This window comes from Tenrec ecaudatus, chromosome 2 (genome assembly GCF_050624435.1).
Source record: "Tenrec ecaudatus isolate mTenEca1 chromosome 2, mTenEca1.hap1, whole genome shotgun sequence".
Taxonomy (NCBI): Eukaryota; Metazoa; Chordata; class Mammalia; order Afrosoricida; family Tenrecidae; genus Tenrec; species Tenrec ecaudatus.
The window spans coordinates 73,323,043-73,339,065 of NC_134531.1; the positions used below are offsets into that span (position 1 = coordinate 73,323,043).

Here is a 16,023-nt window from a genome sequence, read left to right on the forward strand (position 1 = left end):
GACACCTGAGTTATACATGGGGTACTGCTCCCAAAGTGGCAGGTGGGATGGTGTGTTACACCTCAGATACTTCTGTACTCTGGAAAGGCATTTAGGAGAGGTAGCCCTCTGGGCTCAGGAAAAAACAACACCCAAAACTTTCTAGTTCAAAGAGGTAGGTAGGGACCATGGACTGTCAGCCAGAGGACAAAGGGTCAGCGAAATTCAAGGGAAATGAGTAGGGTGTTGGCCAAACAAAAGCCAACAAGCCACACCCCTTCTGACTCAAGGCAGCTTCACGTGTTACAAAGCAGAACTGCTCCGTGGGATTGTCTTGGTTGTCATCGCTGTGGAAGCAGATTTCTGGGCCTTTCTTCCACTGCCTCACGCAGTGAGTGAGCCCACACTGCCAATCCTCAGCTCGGAGGTGGAGCGTGCACCATTGATGCCACTCAGGTACCTCAGGGCACTGACAGCATCTGTGGCATTTTATTCATTCTAACACGGACTTTAAGGCATCTGGAAAATTTAAACACAACAGGAGGGACACAAATTCATCCTTTCTTTGTGGCCAAATGGCATCATGTGGAGCATAGAATGGTCAACCTTCTGTGGGACCATTCACTTGGCAGGTAGTAAAAGGGTTGGCTTTGAACCACAGGGTCCATAAAAGCTGCTTTTTATGACTGTTGGCATCTTCCTCTTTTTAAAAAAATTTAAAATTTTTTGTTAAAAGATCATTTTTGCTGGGGCTCTTACAACTCTTATAACAATCCATACATCAATTGTATCAAGTATATTTGTACATGCGTTGCCATCATTCTTTTCTGGACATTTACTTTTTATTTCCTGCATCTTTTTTTAAGATCATTTTACTGGGGGCCCATACAACTCTCATCACAATCCCCACACACATCAGTTGTGTAAAGCACATTTGTACGTTCATTGCCCTCATCATTCTCAAAACATTTGCTCTCCACCTAAGCCCCTGGCATCAGCTCCTCGTTTTCCCCCTACCCTCCCTGCTCTCCCCTCCCTCATGAACCCTTGATAATTTATAAATTAATATTTTGTCATATCTTACACTGTCCGACGTCTCCCTTCACCCACTTTTCTGTTGTCCGTCCCCCAGGGAGGAGGTTATATGTAGATCCCTGTAATAGGTTCCCTCTTTCCACCCCATCCTCCGTCCACCCTCCGGGTATGGCCAACTCTCAGCACTGGTCCTGAAGGAATCATCTGTCTTGGATTCCCTGTGTTTCCAGCTCCTATCTGTACCAGTGTACATCCTCTGGTCTACCCAGATTTGTAAAGTAGAATTGGGATTATGATAGTGGGGGGACGGGAGAGGAAGCATTTAGGAACTAGAAGAAAGTTGTATGTTTCATTGTTGCTACACTGCACCCTGACTTGCTCGTCTCCTCCCCATGACCCTTCTGTAAGGGGGTGTCCAGTTGCCTACAGATGGGCTTTGGGTCTCCACTCCGCACTCCCCCTCATTCACAATGATATGATTTTTTTGACATTTAGTTTCTATTGAGCCCTTGGTATCAGCTCTTCTCCCCCCACCCCCATCACTTGTGACCCCTTGGTATATTATAATTATTATTTTCCTATCTTACACTGACCGCTGTCTCCCTTCCCCCCAGAGCTCACGACACTCAGAATCCAAGAACAGGAGTGGGAATAGCAATACCAGATTCTGGTAGGGAAGGTGGGGCGAGGACGGGAGGAAGGAGCATCTTCCTCTTTTACTGCTTGGCATGGGTTGTGTGCCTGCCTTCACAGAACTCTGTCTTCTAAAGAAGTGTCTAGTCTGCCGGAGGTGGAAAGCACATGGACAATCAATTACTCAGGCTTGTTGAAATCAAGCCCCTTCCCCCCTCCCCACCCCCCCACCTCGCCCAAAAGATGACTGTATGGGCATGAGATCACCCAGGAACATTCTTGAAAGCTTTTGTGATCTCTGGCTTGGGTCCTCAGGGACCAAGTCTGCCTCCTCCCGGAAACTTAGCCGAGCATGGTGGGTCCTTAGAAAGTGACTTGGGGACAAATGCAGGATCTCACTGTTGAAGTGACCAGTGTCTCTTCCTCTGGGGCTGTGGAGGAGAGGAGAGGCCACTTGGTTCTTAGCTGAGGCTTTGTGGGGGAGGCTAATGGGTCATTAAGAATGCTTGGAATTTTTAGAGCTTAGGTTTCAATATATCCATAATGTAGATGACAGAGCAAGTCTGAGGAACACAAATTTTATTAGGAGAAATTAAGAGAGTGGATGAGAATTTTATTTCATACTAATGGAATAAAAGCCAAGCCAAGCCCACTGCTGGCAATTTAATCCAACACAACCCAGTGATTGTTTTAGTCTGGCTAGACTAGAGAAACAACTTAGTAGACACTGATATGTATATAAGAAAGAGCTTTATATAAAGAGTAATTGTATATTAAGAAAACATCCCAGCCCAGTCCACATCAAGTCCATAAGTCCGATGTTAGCCCATATGTTCAATACCAGTCTATAAATTCCTCTTTAGACTGCCGCAACACATGCAATGATGCCGAGTGCAGGAAGATCACAGGCCAGTGGGTGGAAAGTCTTGTGTATCCAGTGGCGGTGGAAGCATCTTAGCGCTGGCGTGTGTCTCCATGTGGCTCCTCCAGCTCCAGGGCTCTGGTTCCACCAGCGTAGCTCCGTGTGTCTTGTCAGCAGGAAGACAAAGCAGAAAGTGTCCTGTGTATCTGACCTCCAGTAAGCTTTTATTCATCTTCTTCGCTCCTCCAAATGAGGTCAGCAAGCTGTGACCTGATTGGACAGGCTAGACTCCACCCCTTAGCAAGGTAACAGGAGATTATGTAATTGCCACCGAGCTACTATAAGACAGAGTAGAAGTACCCGATATAGTTCCCAAAGCTGTGCATCTTTAAGGAAACCAATGGCTGCATCTTTCTGCACAGGTAGGTTCAAACCGTCTTTGGATTAGCAGCTGAGCACTTGACAATAATGGACCAAGGCTCATGCAAAGTTCTTCCACAGAATTTGTGCCGCTGGTTATTTTGTTTGGGAACAAAGTGACCCATCGTGTACAAGTTTAAGAGTCAAAGCAGCAAACTGCAGCTCAGCCGCTGACCCAGAGTCAGAAGCACTCTGGAGACAGAGTGGAAGAGGTGGCGAACTGAAGGCAGTTGCAGACTTGCCTACCACAATCTCTCTTCCACCAAACCCAGCATCAGTAGAAGTCTCTTTCAACAGGAAACACGGTGGGGGTGTTGACAGTACGTTAGCAGTTTTAACTCTGTAATCAGATGTCTATAGTGAAACCAAAAAAACTGAGGAGAGCACACCAAAACGCTCCTGAGCATCAAAACAAAATCACTTCCAAAGAGCTCACCGGGCTCGTTCACTCAAGAAGAAAGCCTGGAAGCATCTTTAGACCAGAAGCCATTCACTCAGATTTAGTTGCACAGAAAATTAAGCTTGCTTATTTATTTAATTTCCACTAGTAATGTTCGTTTCTTCCTGATTTAGGTCACCAGCACATTGTAATGGGGGTAGGAAGGAAACGGAGTGCCTTTGTAGGTAAGTATCATGTGGGAGCCATGCCGGACCTCCGCAGGCTTCAGCTGTTGTTAGGTGCCAACGAGTCAGTTTGGACTCATAGTAACCTATGCACAACGGAACAAAACATGGCCCAGTCCCACGCCATCCTCACAATTGCTCCAGGGCTTTAGCCCATTATTGTAGCCACCATGCCAACCCATCATGTGGAGGGTCTTCTTTTCTGCTGCCCCTCTACCAAACATGATGTCCTTCAACAGAGAGAAGGAACCCCCACTCCACACCAACCCAGGGCCAGTTGCCAAGGGAGAGGTCAGAACCTTTTTGACTTTCTCTGACATCCTCTATCCCTCCTCTCACCCCCACCCCCACCTGAACTCTGTTTCTCTCCTGGGCTTGATAATCCATTGGAATGACCAAACAGAACTCCCAGACAATATCCAGGTTACAAATTGTTAAGGATGCAGTTCTTTTGTACACAGCATCTCTTCCCAGCTTGCTTGGCTTCTCAGCTACATGGTCTAGCCTGCGTCTCTACTTCAGTCTCAATGCTGTTCTTCTGTTCTGTCTCATGGTGTCAAAACCTCACCCTTTGCCACTTTTCTTTCTTTCTTTCTTTCTTTTTAAAATCATTTTATAGGGGGCCTATACAATTCCTAACACAATCCATAAATACATCCATTGTGTCAGCACATTTGTACATTTGTTGTTATTATCATTCTCAAAACATTTTCTTTCTATTTGAGTCCTTTGTATCAGCTCCTCATTTCCCCCTCCCTTCCCCATTCTCCCTCATGAACCCTTGATGATTTATAAATTATTATTTTTTCATGTCGTACACTGACCGATGTCTCCCTTCACCCACTTTTCTGTTGGCCACCCCCCAAGGAGGGGGTTATATGTAGGTCATTGTGATCAGTTCCCCCTTTCTACCCCACCTTCCCCTTCCCCTCCTGGTATCGCTACTCTCATTATTGGTCCTGAGGTGTTTATATGTCCTGGATTCCCTGTGTTTCCAGCTCTTTTCTGTAATCATGTACATGCTCTGGTCTATCTGAATTTGTAAGGTAGAATTGGGATCATGATAGTGGGGGTGTGCGGAGGGGAGGAAGCATTAAAGAACTAGAAGAAAGTTGTATGTTTCATTAGAGCTACACTGCACCCTGACAGGCTTGTCTCCTCCCCATGACCCTTCTGTAAGGGGATGTCCAGTTGCCTACAGATGGCCTACAAACTCCCCCTTATTCACAATGATAAGATTTTTTTGTTCTTTGATGCCTGATACCTGATCCCATCGACACCACATGATCACACAGGCTGGTGTGCTTCTTCCATGTGGGCTTTGTTGTCTCTCAGCTAGATGGTCACCTGTTCATCTTCAAGCGTTTAAGACACCAGATGCAATATCTTTTGATAGCCTGGCACGATCCATTTTCTTCACCACATTTGCTTATCCTTTGCCACTGTTCACATGGCCTTTGCTGGTGGCTCTTCTTTCTTGGTGGCCATGGGATTCCTGTTCCAGCTTTTGAGATGGCTCACTCTATACTCAGTTGAATGGGAAAATGGACCAATCCCCGAGCAGAGTCCTCTATACCGTATTCACATGCTCCCACCCAGTGAATTAAAATATTATGAAGATAGAAAGAAGAGCCATATCAAGCCATTTAATTTCACCATGGTGGTACATATGATTGATGTGCTTGGTAGTTAACCAAAAGGTCAGAGGGTTTAATATGCCTAAATGTACTTTGAAGACGAACCCAGTGACCTCCTTCTAAAACACCAAGCACTGAAATGAGCACCAGCCTACTCGACACGCACGGGCTCACCATGAATCAGGAGCAACTGGACAGTCATCTTTTCCTGCCTCGGGGGCAGGCAGGAACCATTCCTGCTCATCTCGGTGCCTCCTGAGGGCAATACCATACCGCAGCTCTAAGGACAGATGTTTGTCAGAATGAATTGCAGTCACCCACAAAAAGTTAGATTTTTGTCCAGTTTTCCATTTAGTGAGGAAGTGAAAAATACAGTTCATTCTTTATTCATTCTTTAGATTCACTGAATTTTGTCAAGGGGAACCAACCGTGGGTCAGAGACAGAGCTCAGCCTGGGGGTTACAGAAAAGGAGCAGATGCGATCCTCAAACAGCAGTAAAGAGAGACACGTCAATCAGCCTATCAGCAATATGGTAAATGCTGTTCTAAAGTGGCTCTGAGGGCAAAGAACCCCGGCTGAACACGGTACTCCTGGCAGTCGTGGGAGCTCCCGTGGCACTGTCAGGGGCTGCTAACCGAAAGGTGGGTGGTACAAACCCACCAGTTGCTCCTCAGGACTAGGATGAGGTCATCTCCTCTTAAGAAAATGTACAGCCTCAGAAACTAGTGGGTTTGCGGGAGAAGGGTGAATCCTCCATTGCCCTCACAGAGACGAATGGAATCAGAATCTCTGAACGTACAGTTCAGCCACCCGAACCTTTGTTTTTGTTTTAAGTTTCACATCAAGCAAACAATATTTCTGTCCAACTCATAGTGAACATATAGGACAAAGTAGAACCGCTCCATAGAATGTCCAAGACTGTAGTCTTCATGGAAGCAGATGCCATGCCTACTGCACTGCCAACATGCCTTGCATCCATATAAGGTAAAAATGAATCAATGTTTTTAAAAATGAGACATAAAAGGTCACATCTGGAGTGTTTCCCTTTAAATGAAATATCTAGAGGAGGCAGAGCTACAGAGCCAGAAAGAAGATTAGCGGTGGTCAAGGGTTGGAGGAGGAAGTGAATTGAGAGCAACGGTGAGAAGTTCTGAGGTTTCTTCTGAGGGTGATTAAATCTTTAAGATTCGATAGTGGCAGTAGCTGTATAATGTTATGAACGTACTAAAAGCCTTAATTGTAAACTTGAAAATGGCAAATTTGATGTTTAGTCAGTTTGATCTGTAGAAAAATAAGATTGAAAGGGAAAATACAAGTTCCCCAAGGGATCCTAATGCACAGCCTTGGCAGGGGCTCACTCACTGAGAGATTAATAGTGGGTTTGGGGAGCAGTATTATACCTTATCTGCATGTATCAACCATCTTCTTATCCAATTAGTCTAAGTTCTGTAGATGTGTGAGGCTGGGTTACCTTGAGCAGCAATATCAGTGATTCTCTCCATGGACGTGTGTATATAGGAAGAGATTTATCTCAAGAAATGGTCCTCAGAGTGGTAGGAGAGGGCAAGTCCCCTCTGGTGCAAATCCACGGGGTCAGATGGAAGTTAAAGGCTTCTCCTGACCGCTATAGCTGCAGAGACTAACTGCAGAGACAGGAAGCAGGGAGGTGAAAGAAGAAGGCCACAGGCTAGTAGATGCAGCTGAGCATCCACCAGCTCTAAGGAGCATACTTCCTCCCAGACAGATGCGTGTGTTCTTTTAGCAGTCGATGGGACTTTCCGCATCCGTTGCCAGCACCACCATCAAAATGCATCCCTTCTTCTCCCTTCCTTATTCAGTGTCCAACTTTCACATGCACATGAGGCCCTTGAAAGTACCATGGCATGGGTCAGACACACCTTAGTCTTCAAAGTAACACCCTCGCGTTTCAACACTTGAAAGAGGCATTCTGTACAGAAGTTTACCAGATGCACTGCATCCTTTGATCTCTTAACCACTGCTTCCATGAGCAGTCATTGCGGATTCCAGCAAGACAAAATTCTTGACCACATCAATCTTTTCTCCATTTATCACGATGTTACCTATTGGTCCAGATGTGAGGATGTTGGTCTTTCTTACGTTGACTTGTAACCACACTGAAGGTTACAATCCTTGATCTTCATCGCCAAGTACCTCGAGTCCTCCTTACTTTCAGCTAGCAAGGTTGTGCCATTTGCATCGTGTAGGTTTTTAATAAGCTTTCCTCCAATCCTGATGCCACATGCTCCTTCATATAATTCAGTTTCTCAGATTATTTTTTCAGCAAACAGACTGAAATAAATTCAATGAGAGGATATCACCCTGATGCACATCTTTCTTGGTTTTAAACCAGAAAGTATGTCCTAGTTCTGTTCACCAGAAAGTATGTCCTAGTTCTTGATCCACGTACAAGTTTTGCAGGAGCACAGTGAAGTGTGTGGAATTCCTATTCTTCTCAAGGTTACCCATGGTTTCGCGTGACCCACACAGGCAAATGCCTTGACATAGTCAGTAATTTCTTAGAAGTGAACAGTGTATTTCTTCTCCATAGTCTGCTTTTGGTCTGGAAACACTTCTGAAACCTGCTTATCTTGGGTGACCCTGCTGGGATTTGAAAATACTCGTGACATAACTTTCAGCAACATACAAGCCACCAAAAATACAAGCTGATAGACATGTGGTGTTCTATATGTATACGGGCAGAGTTTCATATTGAAGAAATAGCTCACACAGTTGTAGAGATGAGCAAGTGCCAAGTCTGTGTGTTGAGCTTCAGCCTGCAGGCTTCTCCTGATTCATGGAGCTGCAAAGGCTGAAGCATTCGAGGTCGACAGGTCAGGCAGCAGGCTTCTCGCTGCAGAGGTGAATGAAGTCAAGGTTGGTGAGTCAGATGGTAGATTGGCGACAACTCTCAGGATCATCAGGTTAATGAGTCAATGCCACAGAACTGGAGACCAGATGTGAGTCAGATGTAGGATTCAGACCCAGCAAACGCAGGCAAGCTTTCCCACAGAGGTCACTTACATTGGAAGTAGGCTACCCTCTCCAGGAGCTTTCAACATGGGGAATTACAAAATGTTTACTGCCAAACCACCAAGAATCCTGGCCTAGCCAAGTTGACACAGAACCTTGCCTATCACACCAACATTCCACATTTACAATCCTAGGTAAGTATCTGCTGTCACATGATTTTGTATAGTAACAACCAACATCTGGCAATAACAAAGGTCAAGTGTGAAAGTAACACTGGCTGTAATGGTTAAGATTACTGTCTACTTGGCTGGTCCATTATTCTCAGTGGTTTGGCAGCTAGGTGATACTGTAATTTGGCAGTTACTAATGTGATAGTCCTCTTCTATTTTGTGATCTGATATGGTCATCTTCCATTTTCACCGAATGCCAATTTTGTAACAGTGAAATGGTCTTTGGAACTCAATTATGTTCATAACTGAGAAAAGGAATCTGAGTCTGCCTCAGATTCCACTATGGCCCTGTACACTTCTGTTCCTGATCCTTTCTCTATTTAAAATACTGATGTCTTGTACATGATGGACTTTCTACATGATTTTGAATTAAAAAATACTAGATTAGGGCAATATTTATCTATATTACTGAACTTTTTGGCACACCCTTAAATTTCACACCCTGGTCTCAACCCTGAGGCTAAAGGTAATGGATTTGGGGACTCATCGGCATACGAGTAAAAGTCCAAACCCAGGGATAAGTGAGACAGCACTGGGAGAAGACGGAGGGCAAGAAAAGAAGACAACCAGGGCCAGAATTGTGGGACAATTGCATCTGAGAGTCAGTGGAAGAAAAAGGAGAATTGGTGACGGGAAGCAGGGTAGTAACAAGATTGAGGAAAACCAGAAGAAATTCATGTGATAAAAGTCTAAGGGAAACAAGTTTCAAAAGATGATATGGAAGGTTGAATTGTGGTGGAAAAAGACGGGCCACATCCTAAGACCCAGTATCAGGGATTTTGATGTTATTTGGAAATAGGATTTGTGCCCTGGTGGTGTAGTAGTTACGTGTTGGGCTGCGATCTGTATAGTAGACAGTTGGCGACCTGATTGACAGGCTAGACTCCACCCCTCCACTCTTAAGCCTCAAATTGACAACAGATTATATAACTACCACAGCTGTTTTATATACAACTCTTTCTTATACATAGATGAGTGTCTCTGGATTTGTTTCTCTAGTCTAACACACTTGCTGACATCCAAACTTCAAACTTCTGGCCTCCAGAACTAAGAGAGAATAAATTCTGCTTTTAAGGCACCACGTTTGTGGTAATTTATCACGATCCTCTAGGAAGCTAACAAAAGGTTTAGATAAGATACCATCCAGGAGACAGTATAGGATTTACCCAGGATGTGGGTGTGATGTCCCCCGGACCTTGGAGACAGTAATGACATGAAGTTGTTGGGTGGGGATCAAGAACCCAGAGGCCAAGCTGGGGGAGGACAGCTAAGATGTGGGCTGGCCAGATCCTGGTGATGGCTCTGAAGACCAGGGAGGAGGTGCTGGAAAGAGCCAGAGTGAACTTAGGCTGTAGTCTGTTTGGGGGATAGGGCAGTTTGAACAGGTTTGTATTAAGGAAAAGAAGGAAGGCCGGAGAAAGGAGGGAGCAGAGGAGTATGAAAATCAGGGAGAAGACTGCTACATCCTCAAGAAACAAAGAAAAGGATTGAGGAAAACATCAATTCTAGCCAGAGAAGAGCCTGTCTGCCCTGCCTTTCATTTCCCCCGCTCACTAATGGTGGAACCTTGGAAGATCCACTGCAGCCCTCCCCACGCTGCCTTCACCTTGAGCTGGCCCGTCCTTCACCTTTTCTGCTCTCTTCTGGTTTTCCTCATTCACAACGGTTCTGGTTTTATGACCTCTCCTGGGGCCTTGTTTTAGCTCCGGGTCTCAATCCTTATGGTCAGCCCAGTTGAACAAGTGTAGGGCTCACTCCCCTGGCTTTTCTGTTGGCAATTTCACCTAGAAACAATACCCCTACTTTTCCCAGCCCTGCTTTTGTAAGATACCTGCAGAATCAGTGGGCAACACCCCACCCTCACTGAGTCAAGGACCATTCCTCAGTCACATCAGTCTGCCTGAACTGGGCGTGTTGGTGTGTAGGGTGCTGTTCAGTGGTGAACTCACCTACGTGCCGTGTGTGTGTGTGTGTGTGTGTGTGCGTGTGTGTGAGAAAGGGCTCCACTGCGTCTGAACTAAAAGGCTCCGTCGTCGATCTGCCAGGAGCGACAGCATCAGGGGCGGTTGTGGAGGGTGGCACCATCACCGTTGGTAGGAAGATTCATGTGAGAAGAAGCCCTGGGCACTGAGCTACGGCAGGAAAAAACAATCAGTATTCTTCTCCCAACACTTTAAGAAACAACACTTTAGGTTTCATCTTCAGCTTGACCTGCTGTGTCCGTGGGCAAGTCACTGAAGGTCATTGAGCCTTGGTGTCCATATTAACTTCTTATGGCCGCCGTAACAAATCGCCACAACTGGGTAGCACAAAACAAGAGATTAACTCTCTCACCACTCTAGAGCCTCCCCTCCCCTCCCCCCCACCCGCCCTGCCCCAAACAAACCAGCAAACAAAGAAAAAAAATACATCCATTCATATACAAGAGCCACTGGCTTTGCTTCTCTAGAGAACTGAGCTAGGACAAAGGGGCACAGTCACCAGCCTCTAGGCCAGCAATAAACATAGTCTCTTGAAATTTTTCATTTTATTCCACACTTTATCCCTCTCTTTGCAGGAATTTCTAACGTGATCCCCTTCAGAACAGTTGCTAGTGGTAGCTGAGCACCATCTAGTTCTTCTAGTTTTCAGGTTGATGATACTATCTTTATGTGGTCCAGTAACCCATTGATCTAATTGTTTCTATGGGTCTTCAACTGACATCACTTTTCTTTCCTCTACACAAGGAGAGACCAATAATTGTGCCTTAGGAAGCCACTCGCTACACTGTTTAAAAGATAAAATGGAAGTATACTTCTGAAAAATCCAACCCCTAAAGGCCTCATGCGTAGCAGCAGCCTGATCTAGTGCCAGAAGACGAGACCCTCCAGTTGGAAGGTCCCCAGAATAGAACTGAGGAAGAGCTGCTTCTTCAAAGGACAGTTGGCCCTAATCGTATGAACGGAGCGACACTCTCTGGACCTTCGTTTGCTAACGGAACATGACTCAAAATGAGAAGAACAAGGTGCAAAGATCCAACAAGAATCAGAATGTGGAGGGCACAAAGTCGTAATCTGGGAAACTGGAAGTAAAATTAATGAAATGTGTAAGGATTGATATCCTACACATCAGTGCACTGAAATGGACTGGTATTCGCCATTTGAATTAGACAGTCATTAGTTTACTGTGTTGAGGATGCCAGATTGAAGAACAGTGGCATCACATTCATCATCAAAATGAACCTTTCAAGGTCTTTCCTGAAATATAATGCTGTGTCACTAATAGAATAGTACCCTCAAACCCACAAAGAAGATCAGTTATTATGACTACTATTCAAATTTACGTACAACCAATCATTCAAAACTAAAGCAATTGAAGATTTTAACTAACTTTAAAGTTGATCCCATGTACAATCCAAATGGATTGATAATTACTGGTGATTAGAATGTGGAAGCTGGAAATAAAGAAGAATCAACAGTGGGAGAAATCTGGCCTTGGTGATAGAGATGATGCTGGAGGTCACATGCTAGCATTTTGCAAGAACAATGAATGATCCATTGCAGGAACCTTTTGTCAACAACATAAATGATTATGTGGACCATGCTGGTTAGAAAACAAGGAACCAAATCAACTACGTCTGTGGAAAGAGATGTTGATGAAGCTCAATGTCACTGAGCTCAATGTCATTAGTTAGAACAAGTCCAAGGGTTGACTGTGGAAAAGACCATCAACTGCTTATATTCAAGTTCAACTTGAAGCTGAAGAAAATTAAAACAAGTGCACAAGAACCAAAATATAACCTTGAGTATATTTGAATTTAGAACATCTCAAGAATTGATTTAATACTTTGGGAAATAATGAACAAAGACCAGATGAGTTGTGGAATGACATAGTTTTGTTTTTTCCTATGTGAGCAGGCTTCAAAGAGTTCATGGGAAAATTCCATTTTCCATGAATTTTTAGAAGCCCGCTCACACAGGAAAAAACAAAATGTCATTAAGAAGACAGGAAGGAAATAAGAGACCAAAATGGATGTCACAAGAGATCTGAAACTTCTCTTGAACATGTAGAAAAGGAGTAAATAAAGAGGCTGAACAAGATGTCAAAGGATGGCTCAAGAAGAGAAAATAAAGCACTTCTCAAGCTGATGAAACTGAAAGGAAAAAGGAACCAAGCCTTCAGTTGCAACATTGAAGTGAGCCCTGGGGGCAATGCAGTTATGCATTGGCTACGATTCATTGGGGTCGGCAATTCAAATCCATCAGTCTGCTCTGCTGGAGAAAGAAGGCTTTCTACTCCCGAGTTAAGGCCTCAGAAACCACCTTGTCTTACAGGGTCACTATGAGTTGGAATCGACTCCATAGCAGAGTTTGGTTTTTGTTTTATGGGCAAAATATTGGATGATACAGCAAGCATTGCAAGAAGATGGAAGGAACACACAGTCATTGTACCAAAAATAATTGGTCTGTGTTCAACCATTTCAAGAGATAACATAAGATCAGGAATTGATAATATTAAAAGAATTCCAAGCTGCACTGAAGATATTACTAGAAAACAAAACCCAACGAACTGATGAAATACTAATTGAACTATTTTGACAAACACATGCAATGACGGAGGTGCTCACTCTTTATGCCAAGATATTTTGGAAGACAGCTACCTGGCCCTCTGACTGGGAGAGATCCATGTCGCTGCTGATATCAGATGGATCTTGGCTGAAAGTAAAGAATATCAGAAAGATGTTTATCTGTGGTTTATTGGCAATGAAAAAGCATTTGATTCTGCAGATCACAACTAATTATTACTAAAATTGCAAAAATTGGACTTGTAGAACACTTCATTGTGTTCATGGGGAACTTGTCCATAGACAAAGAGGCAGTTGTTTGAATGGAACAAGGGGGTACTGTGTAATTTTAAATCAGGAAAGGTGCACATCAAGGTTGTATCCTTTTGCCATACCTATTAAATCTGTATGCTGAGCAAATAAACCAAGAAGTGGACTATATGAAGAGCAATCCAGCATCAAAATCAGAGGAAGATTCTTTAACAATCTGCAATGGCAGATGCCACAACCTTGCCCTGTGAAAATAATGAGGATTGGAAGCGCATCCTGATAAAAACCAAAGGCTTTAGAATGGATTACACCTCACATAGAAACTGAACACAAATCCTCACGGCCGAAGCGCTGACAGCACCATGGAGAAAAGGTCTGCGTGGCCCAGGGTTTCACTTGACGTGGATCCCCAATCAACACCCATGGAAGGAACAGTCGGGAAGTCAGTTGGTGTATCGCATCTGCTGCACAAGACCTTTTGGTAAAAAAGAAAAGCAAAGAAAACTTTATTGTGAACCAAGAGAGGGCTTACATTTCAGGTAATTTTGTAGCAAACAACTTAAGCTATTTATCTACTTCATTTATCAGGGACTCGCCAACATGGGCGGAGTTTGCCCCCAAACCGTGAAGAAGGCGGGCCCGGTCATCACTGACAAATACTACACACGCCTGGGACGACTTCCACACCAATGAGCGCGTGTGTGAGGAGATCGCCATTCTTCCCGACAAGAAGCTCCAGGACAATGAGGCGGATTCAGGGCGGCCCGGGGAGAGGCATCTCCATCCAGCTGCAGGAAGAGGAAAGAGAAGGAGAGATTGCTGAGTTTCTGAGGTCTCAGCGCTGGATCAAGAGGTCATTGAAATGGATATGCAACAGACACTCAGGAAATGTGGAAGCTTTTGAACTTTGACAGTCTGTGCGAACTGCAGGTCCGTCAGCCCGCAGTTAGAATGAATTTCAAAACATCACGTGTAGCAGTTTGAATCTTTTCCATAATGCTGTAATATTTTCAATATACCAGGGACATAAAAAAGCCCAAAACTACTTATCAAACCTCTTAAAAGCTTCACCTGCTTTCCTCCTTTTCTTTCTTTCTTTCTAAATCATTTTATTTGAGGGTTCTTATAACTCATTGTAATCCACCCATCCATTGTGTCAAACACATTTGCACATTTGTTGCCATCATCATTTTCAAAAAAATTTTCTTTCTACATGAGCCCTTGATATCAGCTTCTCATTTCCCCCCTCCTGCCCCACCCTCCCTCCTTCCTTCATGAACCCTTGATAATTTATAATTATGATTATTTTTTATGTCTTACACTGTCCAATGTCTCCCTTCACTCACTTTTCTGTTGTCCATCTTCCTGGGAAGGGGTTATATGTAGATCATTGTGATCAGTTCCCCCTTTCATCCCCCAAATTCTGTATTTCTACTCTCAATATTAGTCCTGAGGGGTTTATCCATCCGGGATTCCCTGTGTTTCCAGCTCTTATCTGTACCCGTGTACATGCTCTGGTCTAGTCACATTTGTAAGACAGAATTGGGGTCATGATAGTGTGGGAGGGAGAGCATTAAAGAACTAGAGGAAAGTTGTATGTTTCATTGGTGCTGTACTGCAATCTGACTGGCTTGTCTTCACCCCGCGACCCCTCTGTAAGGGGATGTTCAGTTGCCTACAAATGGGATTTGGGTCTCTACTCCGCACTTACCCTCATTCACAATGATATGATTTTTTTGTTCTGGGTCTTTGATGCCTGATACCTGATCCTATGGACACCTCATGATTATACAGGCTGGTGTGTTTCTTCCATGTGTGTGGACTTTGTTGCTTCTCAGCTAGATGGCCACTTGTTTATTTTCAAGCCTTTAAGACCCTGGACGCTATATCTTTTGATAGCCGGGCTCTATCAGCTTTCTCACCACATTTGCTGTGCACCCATTTTGTCTTCTGTGATCATGTTGGGAAGGTGAGCATCATAGAATGCCAGTTAAATAGAATAAAGTGTTCTTGCATTAAGAGAGTACTTGAGTAGAGGCCCAGTGTCCATCTGCTACCTTAATACTAAACCTATAAATATATGCACATAGATATATTTTCTCATCATATTTAAATATATTTACATATGTACATGCTTGTATTTAGACCTCTATAAATGCGTTTTGCCTCATAGTTCTTTCCTCTATTTCCTTTTACCTTCCTCTTGTTCCACTATCATGTTCAGCTTTGATTTGGGTTTCAGTAATTCTTCTCAGTTACATTGCCCTTAATCAAGCCCTGCCAAGCATCCTACACCCTTCTCACCATTTATTTTGGATCACTTATTGTTCCCTTGTCCCTGGGTTTGTTAACACCCACTTCCTTCCCCCACCTCCCCTCTCCCATGTGCCCTCCTATTGGTCCTGTTGTTTTCTCCTCCAGATGGTTTATCATATCTAGATAGACATGCAGGTACAATGACAAGCACAAAAACAAGATAAAGCAAAAAAAAAAAAAAGCAACAAAACAACAAAACAAAAAAAGGAATGCCTATAATTAGTTCAATGTCCGTTTGTTGACCTTTAGGAGTGTTTTCCAGTCGAGTCTGATGGGGTGCCATGCCCTGGCCCCACAGTCTATTTTTGGTATTCTCCAGGGACTTCATTGATCTGCTCCCTTTGCTGTTCTGTTGCATGCCCTTAGTGTTTCACCTCAGTGTGGTGGGGTCCGATTGGGCACAATTCCCGCACTGTTTCTCCAGTGTTGTCCCCGGCAGCACTGTGGGTCAGTTAAGGATGTTGTGTCTCATGGTGGGGACA

At 44.1% G+C, this 16,023-nt stretch overlaps 1 pseudogene; it reads left to right on the forward strand.

Annotated features, from left to right (window-relative positions):
• Positions 1-13,825: 13,825 nt before the first annotated feature.
• On the forward strand, positions 13,826-14,209 carry LOC142439092 (small ribosomal subunit protein eS17-like; annotated as a pseudogene).
• The last annotated feature ends 1,814 nt before the right edge of the window (positions 14,210-16,023 follow it).